General features: G+C 43.2%; 1 long non-coding RNA gene across 1 annotated transcript; it reads left to right on the forward strand.

The window, feature by feature from the left end:
* Positions 1-1,014: 1,014 nt before the first annotated feature.
* On the forward strand, positions 1,015-14,641 carry LOC149917138 (uncharacterized). The gene is made up of 3 exons (XR_016468605.1): positions 1,015-1,192; positions 1,346-1,503; positions 14,400-14,641. It is a non-coding gene; the product is annotated as an uncharacterized LOC149917138 (long non-coding RNA).
* The last annotated feature ends 852 nt before the right edge of the window (positions 14,642-15,493 follow it).

A 15,493-nucleotide genomic window follows, 5' to 3' on the forward strand; every position in this document is an offset into this window, starting at 1 on the left:
GGGGCTGTAATAGACAGATTGAGGAACTTGGGAAGTTAAAAGGCGCTGTGATCTGAGTTTTGGGGCTCAATCCTTGGGCAAAAAGAACGAAATATCTGAAAGTGGCAGGCTGCCTATAACAATGCTTCTCACATCTAAATAATATTGAAAGAGAAACCACCCAAAAATAAACAAACAGAAAAATTATTTTGCCCAAAGGCACCTCTGAACAAAATACCAGGTAAATGTTGTGTAGAGCTGTCCCATCTTCCATTTTGTGGGGATTAGCTTCCCTTACAGCAATTAAGGGAACACCAGCTGTGTTTCAGCTATCATTTATGTCCTGTACAGTTCTCTTGTCATGCTTTTTCCATAGGTTTCTCATGACTGCCTCCGATTCACTTCTTTTCTTTGCCTCTCTGCTGTTCATCCCAGTGGTGTGCAAGCAGCCACTGTCAGCTGTGATTGTTCTCAAATTCTTTCTGATCTGTAACCTTTCAGCCACTCTCTTGCTGAGCTTTGCTCGATTCCCCACCTGATATTCCAGTTCAGTTCCTAAAACGTTAACTTCCAATCTCTGCAGAGCCCTGTACCTGGGGCACAGGGACCAGCTTTAGGCCAGGGAGGAGCCTTGCTCTCCGTTTGGTTGAGCTGCACATGGCAGCAAGCATCACCTCAGTGATGGGTCAGCCCAGCTGTGCTGTGCAGGGCTGCCTGCTGCTGAGGTGGGAAGCACAGACTTTGCCTCTGCTTTTAGGAGGAAGTTTTTCAGCCAGAGGGTGGTGAGGCAGTGGAACAGGTTGCCCAAGGAGGCTGTGGATGCCCCATCCCTGCAGGCATTCAAGGCCAGGCTGGATGTGGCTCTGGGCAGCCTGGGCTGCTGGTTGGTGACCTGCACATAGCAGGGGGTTGGAACTGGATGAGCATTGTGGTCCTTAGCAACCCAGGCCATTCTATGATTCTTAGTGACATTCTTGCATAGAGATGGACTCAGAGAAATCATCTCATAGCTGTCAGAACCACAGCACAGTCGGTTACTTAAAAGCAGTGCAGCCATTTATAACAGTAATTTCCCAGTCCAGAGAGTGATTTCCAGAGTTTACTCCCTGTCAACTAACTTCCTGATAATTCTGAGAGGGATATATTTGAGTTAATATTTAAGTTAATTCACTCTCTTGAATGGACCACCCCAAGCATTGGTGAATTAAAGAGGGTACGGTTGGAGATTTTCCTTCATTGTGATAAGGAATAATAAGCAGCAATTTTATTATTTGCCTTTTTTGGAATGATGGGCACTGAGTGTTGATGTAGCCATGAATGCTGCTTTGTGTTTCTTCATCTGTGTGTGATATCCATCTGTTTGCAGGGATTGTGTTTACAGCCTGTAATCTTGTTGAGGCTCAGATACTGGAGATTGAGTCTATAATGGCATAGGAAACGACTTCTATGAAGAATCAGGAATTGAATTAAATAATTGCATTTACTGATGAGAAATTAAATTTAACAATGGAGACTTGCCTTAAGGTAAGATAACAAGATTTTCATTGTTCTAAATGCAAAACTTTCTGCTCTAATCCATGCTTGCAAGGCAGTGAGCCCTGAGCTGGTGTGCGTGCCTGGAAAATGCAGTTCTTTGATCACAACACTGCATCTTTCGACTGGATGATCTTATAGGTCTGTTCCACCCTTGGTGATTCTACAGCGACCTCAAACCAGACAGCTTCTCCATGAATGAAACGAGTGGTGTTGCCAGCCTTTCAGGTATCCTGCATTGCAAAACAAAATTGGACAGAGGAGATGTTTTGTGTGTATGGCACTCTTCTATGTCTATGTCTTCTGTTCTGTCTGTGGTGTGCTTCATGGTTTTAACATCTTCATTTCAGCTGTGCATCTCTTAGCCAAATTCAGTGGAACTTTCAGTGCAGAGTGTATTTCTTGTTATTTCTGACAGTACTGTGGGCTTTCAGGTCCCTTCCAACCCAACCATGCATTGATGCTGTGACTCTACAATTACGTGTTGCCTTTCTACACATCTGTACGAAACTACATCAGTGTAACTTGCAGTAGGTTGTTCTGTTCTTATGAAGCTTCATTAATTGCATATCGGAAAAAAATATTATTCTATTAAGTGATCAACATGCAAAAGATAGTGTTCCTAATCATGGTGCTCCATAGGAGAATGGATTTTCTGGAGCTTTGTGCAATTTTGTACAACAGAGCCAGTGTTTGCAGCCATTTATTCTGACACAGGTGACTTTCTGCCTCGTGTGCAGCACAGCTTTGGCTTCTCTAGAGAGCCTCTGATGCTGGGAAGCATCTCAGCAGGACTCCAGCTGGGGGCTATGCCTTGAGCTAGGGTCACACCTGTATGTTCAGATTTTCCAAGTAAATGTGAAGTGTTTGTGAGTTTACATCTCCTAACTGCAACTTTCAAGCCAACCTTTTGTAATGTTCAGTTCTGTACCTTTCCCCAGCAGTTTCTGTGCTGCACTGCAGTGAGCCATGGTAAACACAAGTCCCCTCTGTGCTCAGAGCTGGTTCAGACTCAGGCCCCTCTCAGCCACTGCATTGCTGTGGGGTGACCTCATTGCAGCCATTCAGTACCTACAGAGAGCCTATAAACAGGAGGGGAGTCAAAACTTTGAAAGGGTAAATAATGGCAGGACAAGAGGAAATGGTTCTAAGTTGAGGGAGAGAAGATTGAGGTTGGATGTCAGGGGGAAGTTCTTTGCTATGAGAGTGGTGAGGTGCTGGAACAGCTGCCCAGAGAGGCTGTGGATGCCCCGTCCATCCATGGAGGTGTTCAAGGCCACGTTGGATGGGGCCCTGGGCAGCTTGGGCTGCTATGAAATGAGGAGGTTGGTGGCCCTGCATGCAGAATGGGGGGTTGGAGCTTCATGATCCTTGAGGTCCCTTTCAACCCAGGCCACTCTGTGGTTTTGTGTGATTCTGTGATCGCAGTCAGTGGGTGGGAAATCCTTGAGTGCCAGGCCCACGGAGGAGATGGAAATACTGAAGAAAGACTGCAGAGCAGGGAAAGCAGGACTCAGGAACCACTAACTGGCTCAGCATCACCCAGGAAGAAAGAACTATGTGTTTAATAATCTTCCATTTTCTCATTCCTATATATTTTCCTGCATTTTAGAATGTTAAAGCAGTGGCAAACAGTTACACTGCTGGTAATCTGTTAATGCCCCAAATGACTTAACGTGTACATTCATTTTTCCTCTTTGCACTTCAAACCACTTCACTTCAGGCACACCTCCCATATCCTATTGAAATCCATCTCAACCCCTCTGTTATCTCACTGTCAGCCTTATTCTTCCTTGCACTTTTTGTTTCTTCAGAAGGAAATGTTCCATCAAACCCCAGCTATTCACATACGCTGAGCTCATTCATAAAACCTTCAGTTCTACCGCTGTGAATATTTTTCAATCGTGTTGTCGTTATTGAGTTACTTTCTCAGCGGTTATTTCTGATTTGACTCTTTTAAAATTCCAGTCCCTGTTTTTACACAGCTTTTTGATTGTTTGGTGCTCTTTTATTGCACTATTGAATTACGTTTTTCCATCTTCTTTCAAACTTTTGAATTGGTGAGCACACTCGCTTGGCTTTTCTTATGTTCTCTTTAAGACTTTCTGATTGATTCTGGCAAGAAGCTCTTTTATTTTTCCTGATAGTTCCACGTCAGCTCAGTTGAACTAACTGTATTTCTACCTGTGAAAATGCAGCCATCCAGTTGGTGTTAAAAGACATTTCTTTGGAAAGCACTTTATTAACTTCCCATTGTCACGCATTTGGAAAGTTCTCTGTATCTTTTCTGGTGTGTGTTGTCACTGCTGCTCTGTTTGAAAATGCATGAATTTTAACAGTTATTTCAAGTTGAGTGTTTCTTATGTGAGATGGGGCATCCTCAGGAATCCGTGGTCTCTGCAGATGCGATGTTTTCAAGAAAAAAGTAAATGTGGCACTGAGGGACATCAGTGGGCATGGTGAGGATGGGCTGGGGTTGGATTGGGTAAAAAAAAGTCATTCCCAAAAGAGCTCAAATGTAATATTTCCCTTTAGCCTACTGACCTGTATGTTTATTTTAAAGAGAATTGGCAGCAGATTGAAAACCAAATATTCTAAAGGTTTGTTTTGCTTCTGGTATAAGTGTAGTTATTAAGGAAGACATGCAGAAAGCATGAGGTAGGAACTGCAAGCATCTGCAGTCTCAGTGTGAAAAAAATGTCCGCTTATAGAAGACTACTTCTCATTTTAGTAAATTTTCTATTAGCAGTGGCCAAGTCAGGGAAATGTCATGAAGTGGTGAGGCAGTGTGTCATGGTAACTTTTCATTTTCCTCTGACATGCATCTAGCAGAAATGTGGAAGGTATCCATAGTGGCTGGTTTTGCTGGCACACAATGATTATGGCAGTCGCTTCTAATATGAGTATTTTCTTGAAGAATTTAGATGTTGGCCTCCTATTGAATCAGACACCACTGTGGCCCAGCAGGGAGCTCTACTGGTTGTTATCCTTGTGGGTGCTGTTGGGCCATCAGTGTTTCCACGTGGTTGGCCTCAGGTGGCTGTGTTGCACGAGGCATTGCTGGGCAGAGCATCCCCTCCATCTCAACCTCCACCACATCTGCTGCTTTGGGATGTCACTGCAGGTCTCCCATGGATCCCTGGCTTTGCAGGGATGTTACAATATCCTGTTGTCCGTGAGTTTGGAAATTGCACATGGCCCCTGGTAGAGGGGAAAAGAAATGCATTTCTATCTCTCTTTCTCTCTTTTTTTTTTTTAAATTCTCTTTTTTCTGTTTCAAGACTTGCTCCCCAAGAATTGCTGCATTTTTCTTATGGAAAGATAAGTGCAAAAAGCCTACTCAGCCTCAGTTCAATCTAAATAAGTAATGAATGACAGATATCATGTGATGAGCTCCAGTGTATAATGGAGACCTTTTGTCTTTGTCCCTAAAAAGGTGCTATTTTGCATCTGAGAAAAAAAGGAAGGGGGTTCTTAGTCTCTAGACATTTTTTAGTCCATCTCCTTATTCTTGCCAGAGGCTTTTAGAGAATTGAGACTCCTTCTTTTCCAAATAAGGCCTAATTATGTACCTACAGCCCCTAAAGTGGTAGCATGGGTGTTCCCCCTGTCTGGGTGTCACCAGGTAGGAACCACAATTTTCCTTCCTTTCCCAAGGCCCTTTCTCTTTGGGTTCGACTGGTGATTTGTTCCTTGGACTTCCTTTGATAATATTTGACAATTATAGTGATGAGCCTCCTGTGTCTTTGCAAACCATCTTCCCACTCTAATTACATCATCTCAGCATGTACTGGTTAATATGGTCCAGAGTGCTGTTTGGTTTCAGTACCTCTAAATGATTATAGATAAAATACATTCCCTCACATGCACTCGAAGAGAATAAGTTGCTTATTTGGCTAATTGCCTGTAAAACCTCAAGAAAAACTATGTAAATAGAAAGGAATTATTTTTCAGGACTAACAGCTTCACTGTCTGTTTTGCTAATGCTCAATGGCAACTATGTGTTGCTCTTTCTAGAATGATTAGGAGGAAAGAAGCAGTTGAATATTGACAGGTGGAATTCCCTTTCCCAGGGCTGTACTTGCACTATACTTCTAACCTTAAAATGAGCAAAATTAATGTGTAAGGAAAAACGTATTCTGAGAAGTATTTGGTATCAAAAAAGTACTATATGTATTTATGCTGTTGGGTCCCACTTGTCATTCATCCTACATGAAAGAATCAACCTTTTTATAGAGAACTTCAATTTCTTTCTTTAAAATATGTTCTTACTCTGCTATAAATTAAGGCCCTCATGTAGGAATCACTTGATGAAACTTACAGTCTATGAGATGCATGAGTGGAGTAAACCACTGCAGTCTCTTTTGGGCCCCAAATCCATGAATCTTTGAAAATCTCATCGAATGTAATAAGTGCAAAAGCACCACAAGGATTTCACTTGAGTCCAGTGCCTCCACAGGGATAAGTAGGAACAAAACAGCTACATTGGGTCTGTCCAGTCTCAGGAAATGTGCTTGCAGGATTGGTTACAGGCAGTTATGTGGGGGTGAGTAGAAACAGCCTGAAAATGTCTTATTTTCTGCTAATTACTTCTCTTCATTTCCTTCCTGGTGGGTAGAGTGGACAGCTGTGGAGGTTGGGGTGACTTTTAGGATGCACCAAAATTGTTCCCTGGCTTGTGGTCATTAAACACTGATAGACGATTACACAAATGTTGTTGCTCCTTGTTCAGGCTTTGCCAAGCCTATCGATGAGCTTTGTGCTCTGGTTTGAAGAAGAGAATTCCCAATGATCCCCCCCTCACTGAGAGTTAACATTACACATAAAGAGAGCAACCCTAAAATAATCTGTGTAACCCTGCTGAATCTGCTGCAAAAGACAAATGGACAAATGTTAGCACTTTCTTTCCCCCCAGCAAGCCACAAAGGAGATGTCCTGCCTTCTTTGTTATCTTTTATTTCCCTGCTGAAATTGTGTTTTTAAGTACTGGGGGGGGGAGGGGGGGGGAAGAAAAAAAAAACCTACTTAATTCTGAAGGAAATTGTATTCAGTGAAATGACCTATGTGGTAAAGGTCTAATGATCTGCTAATGATGCTCTTAAGTGTGACCTTCACAATGTAGACATTATGTCCTTTACTGATATTTTCTTAACGCTAAAAAAATGGTGTTATTCCCATTTTTTATGCATCTGAATCCAAAAACATCTAAATCAGTAACTTCCTTTTCTATGCAGAATGCCTAACTACCAAATGTCTTAAAAGAGCAAACTCCAGTACTGTAGCTCCACAGCGGGTCTGCAAATAGAAAGGATTTATTTAAGTTGAATTCTGATTGACCATTCAGTGTGGCTGCATGACTGATGGTAGATGTAAGGAAAAAGACTGGTGTTTGAAGGGAAGATGTTTTGCTCATGGTTTGCTAAGGGAAATCAGCAGAATAGCCAGCACATTAAATAGGAATCCTTTGATTACGCATTGAAGTTAACTCTCCTTCCCCCCCCACCTTTCTCCCTCTCTCCTGCATCATTTTACACAAAGCAATTGTTACCTGGGGAGGCAGCAATCCCTGCTGGAAGGCCAAAGGTGCCCATATGATGTGAGTGCTGCAACTAGCATATCATATCACTTGTTTTAATTATTCCGGTTAATCAGTGACACACCATGCTGAACAGCCAGAGGTGATTTTGTCCAAGGGAGGCAAAATGGAACATGAAATGAGAAAAGAAATAGAACTAGATCTGGTGCCCTGCTCCTTCCTATCCATTTACCACTTCTGAAGAGGAAACAGTAACCATCCCAAGTGCGTTTCCTTTGCTTCCTCCTCTACACTGAAACAATCTTATATGTAAACAGGTGTTTGAAACCTGAGAAAGTAAGGGGGGAAAAAGAAACTTCAGCGTTTTGAGATGTTTCTCTCAGCGTCCTAAGGGAGCAAGTGAGACTTGCTGAAACACAGAGCACAGCACAACTGAAGTGGTCCCAGTACTTCATGGTCCTGCGGGGCCATGATCCACACAGCTAAGTATGGTTTGAGTGCTTGAACCAACCTGAATTTTCCATTTTTGGATTACAAATGCTATATTTCTCCTTCTTCTTCTTTTTTTTTTTTTTTAATTGACTTTGCCCATTACCCAACCCTGCATGTTTTCAAAGTTTGTCACAGCTCCAGTCAGAATCACTTAGCTGGAGCATGACCAAGTAATGCACGTAATCTTACAAGGATCATAATCACAGAATGGTCTGTGTTGCAAAGGACCACAATGATCATCTCATTTCCAACCCCCTGCTATGTGCAGGTCACCAACCAGCAGCCCAGGCTGCCCAGAGCCACATCCAGCCTGGCCTTGAATGCCTGCAGGGATGGGGCATCCACAGCCTCCTTGGGCAACCTGCTCCAGTGCCTCACCACCCTCTGAGTGTAAAGTCAGATGTAGTAAAGGGTATTTTTTTTTTTTTTTTAAATTATTTTTTGTCACGGGCTTTGAAAAGAGCCCCAAAAATAAAATAAAATTTTAATTTGTTATTCATTGCCATAGTTTAATTATGCAGTGTTCCTCCAGCAATAAATGTTTTAGTCTGGAGTGATTGTTAATTTATGAATGCATTTTGTATTGATTTTTGAGTGGAGCTATTTAAGCAACTCCACCTCTCTTTCAGCATTTATCTTTAGCAAGCGTAGGGAATTTGAATTCCTTATCTTCCAGTTTTGGTTCAAGGATTTATTAGAGCAAAGGCCAAACATAATTACATTAAAATATGAAATAGGTCTAATAATTGTGAGCAGATTTCTATAATACAACAGATGAAATCATGCCATTATAAGGCAAAAGGTTTCAGTGAAAGAGAGCTGTTCAGAATGTTTTCCCTTTTGTTTTTACAGTAAATTGATCATTAGAACTTTGGATCAGATCTGTGGGGTTTTTTCAGATAAAGAAGTCCTCCGTTTTTATGGTGTAAAAAAGAAAGAAAGAAATGGAACAACTCCAGTTCTAGGAAATAATCTGGGTTGTAAAAGGAATAAAGGCTCTCTGGGGGACCAGGAATAGCTGTAGCTGTGAGTTCAGTGTACTTCTCAGTGAGGAGGCAGGCAGAGTAGACAAAGGCAGATGTTAAAATGGGAGGATGGGGATGGGGAAAAGAAGACAGGAAAAGTGCTCCAGGCTGGAGAAAAGAAGCCTATCCGTCACTGAAGGAGCAGGATCATAGAATCACAGAATGGCTTGGGTTGGAAGGGATCTCAAGGATCGTGAAGCTCCAACCCCAGGGCTGCCAGTCTTCATATCTAATAATAGACCAAGCTGCCCAGGACCTCATCCAACCTGGCCTTGAACACCTCCAGGATCCTGGTGGATGAAAAACTGTAGATGAGCCATCAGTGTGCTCTTGCATCTCAGAAAGCCAGTGATATCCTGGTCTCCATCAGCAGAGAGGTGGCCAGCATGGAGAAGGAGGTGATCGTCCCTTTCTACTCTGCCCAGGTGAGGCCCCACCTGGAGTACTGTGCCCAGGTCTGGGGCTCCCAGTACAAGAAAGACAGGGTGAAGAATAGTGGAATAAATTTGTTTGTTTGTTTGTTTCTATAACTCAGCCTTGTGAAGAAGTCACCAAACAGAGGGAATGAGCTCCAAACAAAGTGAAGCCATCCTGCTGAAGAGTGGAGGATGAGTTTTGCTGAGCACCAGCACTTCCAAGGAGCCCAGCTTACAGGAGCAGGTTCACTGCTGGAGCTGCAGAAAATTAAATTCACACAGAGGTAATTTTCTATTGGAGAGTGATGTTGGTAATCAAAGAAAAACACCCCCATTTTCTACAATTGCTTTCTAGAAGTCATCAAAATGTAGGTTAGGGATCTTCCCAAAGCTGCCTCTTGGGATTTCCCTGCCCTTGCCACCCTTGGGGACCTGCTCTGCCGGGAGTGTCTCATGTCCTCCAATATAAAGTCACTTGATGCATTCTAGTACAGCAAGTAAAACCAGAATAGGTTTTTTGGGGTGTAGGAACCATCACCTGCTGGTTGGTAGCAGTGTGGTGGGGCTGCTCTGCAAGCGGGTGGTAATGTGCAGCTGATGGTGGCGTTAGAGATGGGCTGCTACCCACAGGGACCTTTCTTCTCTTTAGCTCTGTCCGGTGTTTGTGATTTCTGTAGCAGCTCGAGGTTTCTGCAGGCTAGTAGCCAAGAGAGTGGCTTTGGATTATCACAGGTTGAGATGAAAAGATTCTACAGGCAGATGGCAAGATTTGCTTCATTTTACGGAATGGGAATAATTCCAGGGAAAAGTGTGAAAAGCATGCAGTGATTTCAGGTTCTTAATGTGATCACCTCCTCCTCATTATATGCATATTTTTATGTTATAAGCTAAACAAATCCACCTGGCTGCAAGGTTTTATGTAGTCAAACTGTTTCGTGGTGAGAACAATCAGAGTGTGATGTTAAATGGGGCAGGTGAGATAAGTCTAATTGCTCATTTGTGTGGGCTCTTTTATGGGTTTCTTGAAAAAGAAGAAATAAAACCTGCAGGTATGACAGAGAGAACAAAGTGTAGAAAAAAAAAATCATTTGTTGCAATATTTATTTTGCCATCCAACATATAAATAGTGCATGAGTCAGAGAGAGCACTACATGCCTCTTCACTGTGGGATCCAGCAAACAATGCTTTCTGCTGGCATTTGGGCTTTCAATTCCCAAAGCTGTTACATCATTTATTACCACACTGCTCACTGTCACACCTGGTTACTGGGGTTTGCATCACCCATGTTGTGTGGTGGGTCATGGAGATGGGCAGCAGCTGTGGAAATGTTTAATAAGTGTAGATAAATCCCGTTAGTGACCACTGTCCAAAGTCTGTGGGGTGGAAGGGGGCCAAGTTGGGCAGGCAGTGGCACAGGCTGGGCTCCTCCTGTGGGGCTGGAGATGTGGCACTTGGTAGCTTGGTTTCTTGTGTCATCAAGAGAAAAAAAAAGAAAAGAAAAAAAAAACTAAAAGTCTCCAAGAAAACAGCTAAAAATTGGAAATGCACATACTGTAGTTCAGGGAAGTCCATGCTTCTGTTGGCATTTATCCTTGCACGTACTTTTTGCAGAAAGAAGTGCTTGTGTACTAACAAAATAGAAGATTCTCATAGTTATGTATTTTTTCCTGATCCTCATTTGCCTTCAAAAGCAGTCAACTTTACCAGGTGCAATGCTGTACCTTTTTTCTCTTCCAATCTCACATCTTTGAACGTACTGGAACAGGTTGCCCAAGGAGGCTGTGGATGCCCCATCCCTGCAGGCATTCAAGGCCAGGCTGGATGTGGCTCTGGGCAGCCTGGGCTGCTGGTTGGCGACCTGCACATAGCAGGGGGTTGGAACTGGATGAGCATTGTGGTCCTCTGCAACACAGACCATTCTATGGTTCTATGATCTTTAAGCATAGTAACTAGGTTACTCCTTTTCCTTACTCATCCCATGTGTGTCCCCATGCTGCTACAGCTTGATTTGGCAGCATGTTTTCCCACTGTGCTGCAGTGGCTTTGGAATGGCAAGGAAATCTCTCCCTGCACTCCAAGTCCTCGCACAGCCAACACGCTCTCGCCATCCCTTCTAAAGGTAGATGCTTTGAAGCTGATGATAACTCACTGAAAACAATGCTAACCTTAGCAATTTACTTTGCTCTGCTTTCTTAAGCAATTAAATTTTAAAGAAAATCCATTTTCTGAATGTTGACCCTCATACTTGACTCTTAGAAGAAATATTGCTACAAAAATGACTGTGCTCAGAATATTGTGAAGCTGGTCTAAAATTTAATTTCAATTCAGATTACAGAAGGTCACCCATTAAGCAGGCTAATCCTTTTTTATTCATGTCTAAATGAAAAAGTGCATATTACTACTGTGAAATTAATGTCTAACCTAACTTGAAATCTAGGTATTCTGAAATGGTTTTTGGGTTTGCTCAATGTTATTGTAAAGCAACTGAATGTGCTCAAGCATGTGGTATAATCTAAAGAAGCCAGATTTTTCACTGCCCTCAGCTGCATTGGTGCTGGAGCATGCCAGTTCTCCTGTCAAGCCTTAGGTGTAATATAGTTATTTTCTATGGTAATGAACACTTAGACCATTACTCACCCTATAGTGCGTGACCTACTGCAAGGTAGGCTGCACGATCTACTGCACAGGGAGAAATCCTTGTACATCCAGTGGATGGAGATATTCCAAGGACTTTTGGGTGACAAAATCCCAGCCAAGCAGGGGCTGCCCCATCTGCTGGAGGTGTTCGAGAGAAGGGTTTGTGTGGCACTGAGGGATGTGGTCAGTGGGCATGGTGGGGATGGGTGGGAGCTGGACCTGGGGATCTTAGTGGGTTTTTCCAACCCTATTGACTCTATGATTCCATCGTTCTCTACCCCTCTCTCCTGTTTGTTTGCTTTTTTTTGATGGGCACAGGCTTGTGTATGCCTGTGCTGCATGGGTGTGCTCATATCACATAGATACTTATGTGCTTTTGAGATCTTATCTTTCCTTTGACTTGGGATATGGTTCTTCTTAGGTGAAAATAAGAATGTAACATGGCAGGAGAATATTTAAGACCACCTTCACCCATATAGCAAAATAATTTGGGTGCAGCCATCCCACAGCAGTCCCCGTTTCAAAGCTCAGCTTTTTTTGCAGGTATTGCTGAAAACTGGCCAAACATGAATGGCTGCAATTCAGGCATTCATGGCTTGCTGCTGAATTATCCTTGCACAATAAGCATCTGCAGTTCAATGCTCATTGAGGATGAGTGAGACCATCCCCCAGCTGCTGAACGATCTTGCATTGCAGATCTCTTCTATGTGGGGAGGAGGGACACCTTCACCTGCCTTCCTCAGGTACCACTGACCTGAAAATAAACTTGAACAAAGCTTTCCCCAAAAGCAAAGCATCCCCTGATTTCTGCTTTGGACCAGAGAGCTGCTGAGATCAGAAGTTTGTTCTTGTTTTGCAAAAAAGTCAACAGCGTTGAGGCAGAGTTAGCTAAGGTCAGTGTATACCTTAAAGTCTTAGAGGTGTGCTATAGGGGTCTGCGAGGTTACTGTACCACTACAAAGCCCATGGCCTTCCTGGTGGGGGTAACTATTACAAAGGAAGTTCTTCCCCATTTTACATGGAATTCATAGAATCATAGAATCACAGAATGGCCTGGGTAGAAAAGGACCTCAAAGATCATCAAGTTTCAACCCCCCTGCCACGGTCAGGGTCAGCAACTACTAGACCAAGCTGCCCAGAATCACACCCAGCCTGGCCTTGAATGCATCCAGGATGCAGAGATAGCTTGAGCTAATGAGAGATGAAGAGCTCTTGGCAGAGCACAGGCAGCCCCAATGCTTTAGCTGCACATGGTTTGTGGTGCGATGGGTTCTGCTCTGGGCCCATCTTCCCCATGAGGGAGGGTTTCTGCTCAGAAAAGTGTGTTTTCTCTGGTGTGTCAGACCATAAGGAAGCTGTTGTAGATGGAGGTACTCTGCTTTGCTCTTTGCAGTAAGACTGAAGATGACATCTCAGCTCCCCCTGTAAACTTTCTTCCATTTTTCATCTTGAGTTTAACACTGAATCAACGTGAAGCTTTATATAAAGAGTGGGTGCTACTGCTAGCACGTTTGAGTTGGTTTCCATGAGCTGTGTATGCAAATGCAGGCTGTTTCTAGGCCAGCAGGAGCCCTGGGCTTTGCATTGCATGTGTGCACGGAGAGCTGTGCGCATGCCTTGGGATCAGTGCACTGCTGCTGCTTCACTTCTGCTCTGGGCAGCAGCAGAAGGACCCTCCCACCACTTCATTAGCATTACAATTGAATATTAGCTTTAAAAATTCTTTCTTTTTGTGTAATCTGAAAACAAACTTGACAAGCCTCCCTCGAAGCTTCAAGTCAACAGCCTAAAGTAATTTTTCCTCATAAACTCCTTGCTGGTTTGATGTTGGTATTTCATTGTGGCTTCTCATGCTAAACGTAATAATGCAAATGTTGGGGCAGAAACTGTTACAGGCAAGATGTGAGCTGCTTCTAAGTTGGAAGACTATGAAGCAGAGCTTTGTTTTGGGTGACAGAAATTCTTGGTGCGACAGTGGAAAAGTTTCATTTCTCTCTTCTGCTTGAATTTGGCTCTCCACTGAAGAATCGCGGCACCGTTTGCCTTGCCTGCGAGCTGAAAGATTTGCTTAATGATTACAAATTGCTGAGAAAAGTCAGAGCTGACAGCTTTGATCATGCAAGCTGATGATTACCTGTTGCTTCCCAGGTGTGTAATGGGGCGTGCTGCTCGCAAAGCAGCAGCTCATACCAATGCTGCTCATGTTCCCGTGCAACGGGACAGCACTCACCTCGCGCTGGTCCCTTCTGTGAGCTCTTCTATGGGACCGTGGGGCTAAAGCAGCTCTGTTCACTGGCACCAATGAAGAACAAATTCTGTGCACCAGTTCTGGACTCAGAGGATACGTTTTGATAACTTTATTGAATCCCGCTTTAATGAAAGTTTGATCAAAGTGTTTTTCGGTTAAAGAGAGCCATGTAACTTAAACAGAAAAGTTTTTTTTTTTCTGTTCTAGGTGCACGTTTTTCTGATTCTCAAGGTCCTTTTTCTTGGGTTGCATTTTAATGAACCTTGTTTTAGTTAATTATTAATATTGGGTACCTTGTAGTTTTAGGTTAGGAAATCAATCTTCGCATTTTGATGTCAAAATTCATTACATGAAGTAGGGGCCCTATCAGAATTTGACATTACTGGTTACCTGAAGTCTCAAAAATATTATTTTTTTACTTTAGGGAGATTTTGTTCACCTGTCTAACACTGAGGACTTATTCATCACACTAGAGTACCTTGAGTTGCTTGATATATGGAAATTAACAGAACTTTTTTCGTCTGTATCTATAGCAGTGGCAAGGAAGCAGAGCCCCTTGCTTTCCACAAGTAAAGCTATCCATAAATATTGAGATGTACACTTTCTGAAGAAGCCAGAGAGGAAGTGTTCTCATTTGTCAGCACAGCACAAAGCAGGTGGATGCTGTCTGTATGGCTGAACACGATCTCCCCTCAGTGAAGCCTGTACTTTGCTATCACACAGCACGTGTGCTCTTTTTGTTCGTATGACCCTTCCAGAGTGTTGCCATGCACCAGACAAGGTGTGACCAGGGCCCAAAGTCCAGGAGGTACGATTCGTTCTTCTCCCTTTTTCGAGCTGTGGGTTTGCTGATGGCAATAAGGGATCACTGCAGTCTGCTGGAAGTTGGCATTGCTGCTGTAGGGAGTGGATGCCCATGGTGGCAGATGGATGTGCTCTCAGGACTTTTCCAGCACAAAATGTTTACCTTCTAGAAAGGATTTTAGGAGCGTTGCTCTATGGGTGGCATAAGGAAATGCAGATATACAGAGAACAAAAAACCTTGCTTTTCTACTTCTGGCCTCAGGTGGCGTAGTTGTTGTTTCTCAGTTCTGTGCTTGAGCAGTCCTTGCTGTTTGGTTGCTGTTTCCAGGCGCTGAGCTTTCATGTTCCTGCCAACAATTGAGCAGGCGATATGAGACGAGGCAAAGAAATAATTATATTGTTTCTTAATTTATTTCCCTTATTGATGGATTTAGAACTCATTTGTAAATAGATGTGTAAACCTCTTCCAGTTAAAAAGACATTACAAAACAAAATCCCCCAGCTCACAAGCTTTGTGCCACAGAGCTGCTTATGCTCATGCAATGAACGTTGTGCCACATTTTATTTTCTTTTAACTCTGCTTAAGTAAGGAATCAGGATTAATTTTTCTGGGTAGCTGGTGAAGTGTGGTGTGCTGTGTTAGCAGTGTGACCCCAGGTAATTCAATTATCCGCCTCGTCCACTCCCCTGTACAGCTAATTGACCATCTCAGTGCTTTGTGTGCAGGAACCTTTGGCCTCCTGGCATGGAACCTGATGTTCTCTTCATTAAGGGCTGGGTGTCCCTGGGAACCCAAGTCTGTTGGATGAGAGCGGGTAGTGCA

Source organism: Phasianus colchicus, chromosome 8, assembly GCF_987193195.1.
Source record: "Phasianus colchicus chromosome 8, bPhaCol1.hap1.1, whole genome shotgun sequence".
Classification (NCBI taxonomy): domain Eukaryota; kingdom Metazoa; phylum Chordata; class Aves; order Galliformes; family Phasianidae; genus Phasianus; species Phasianus colchicus.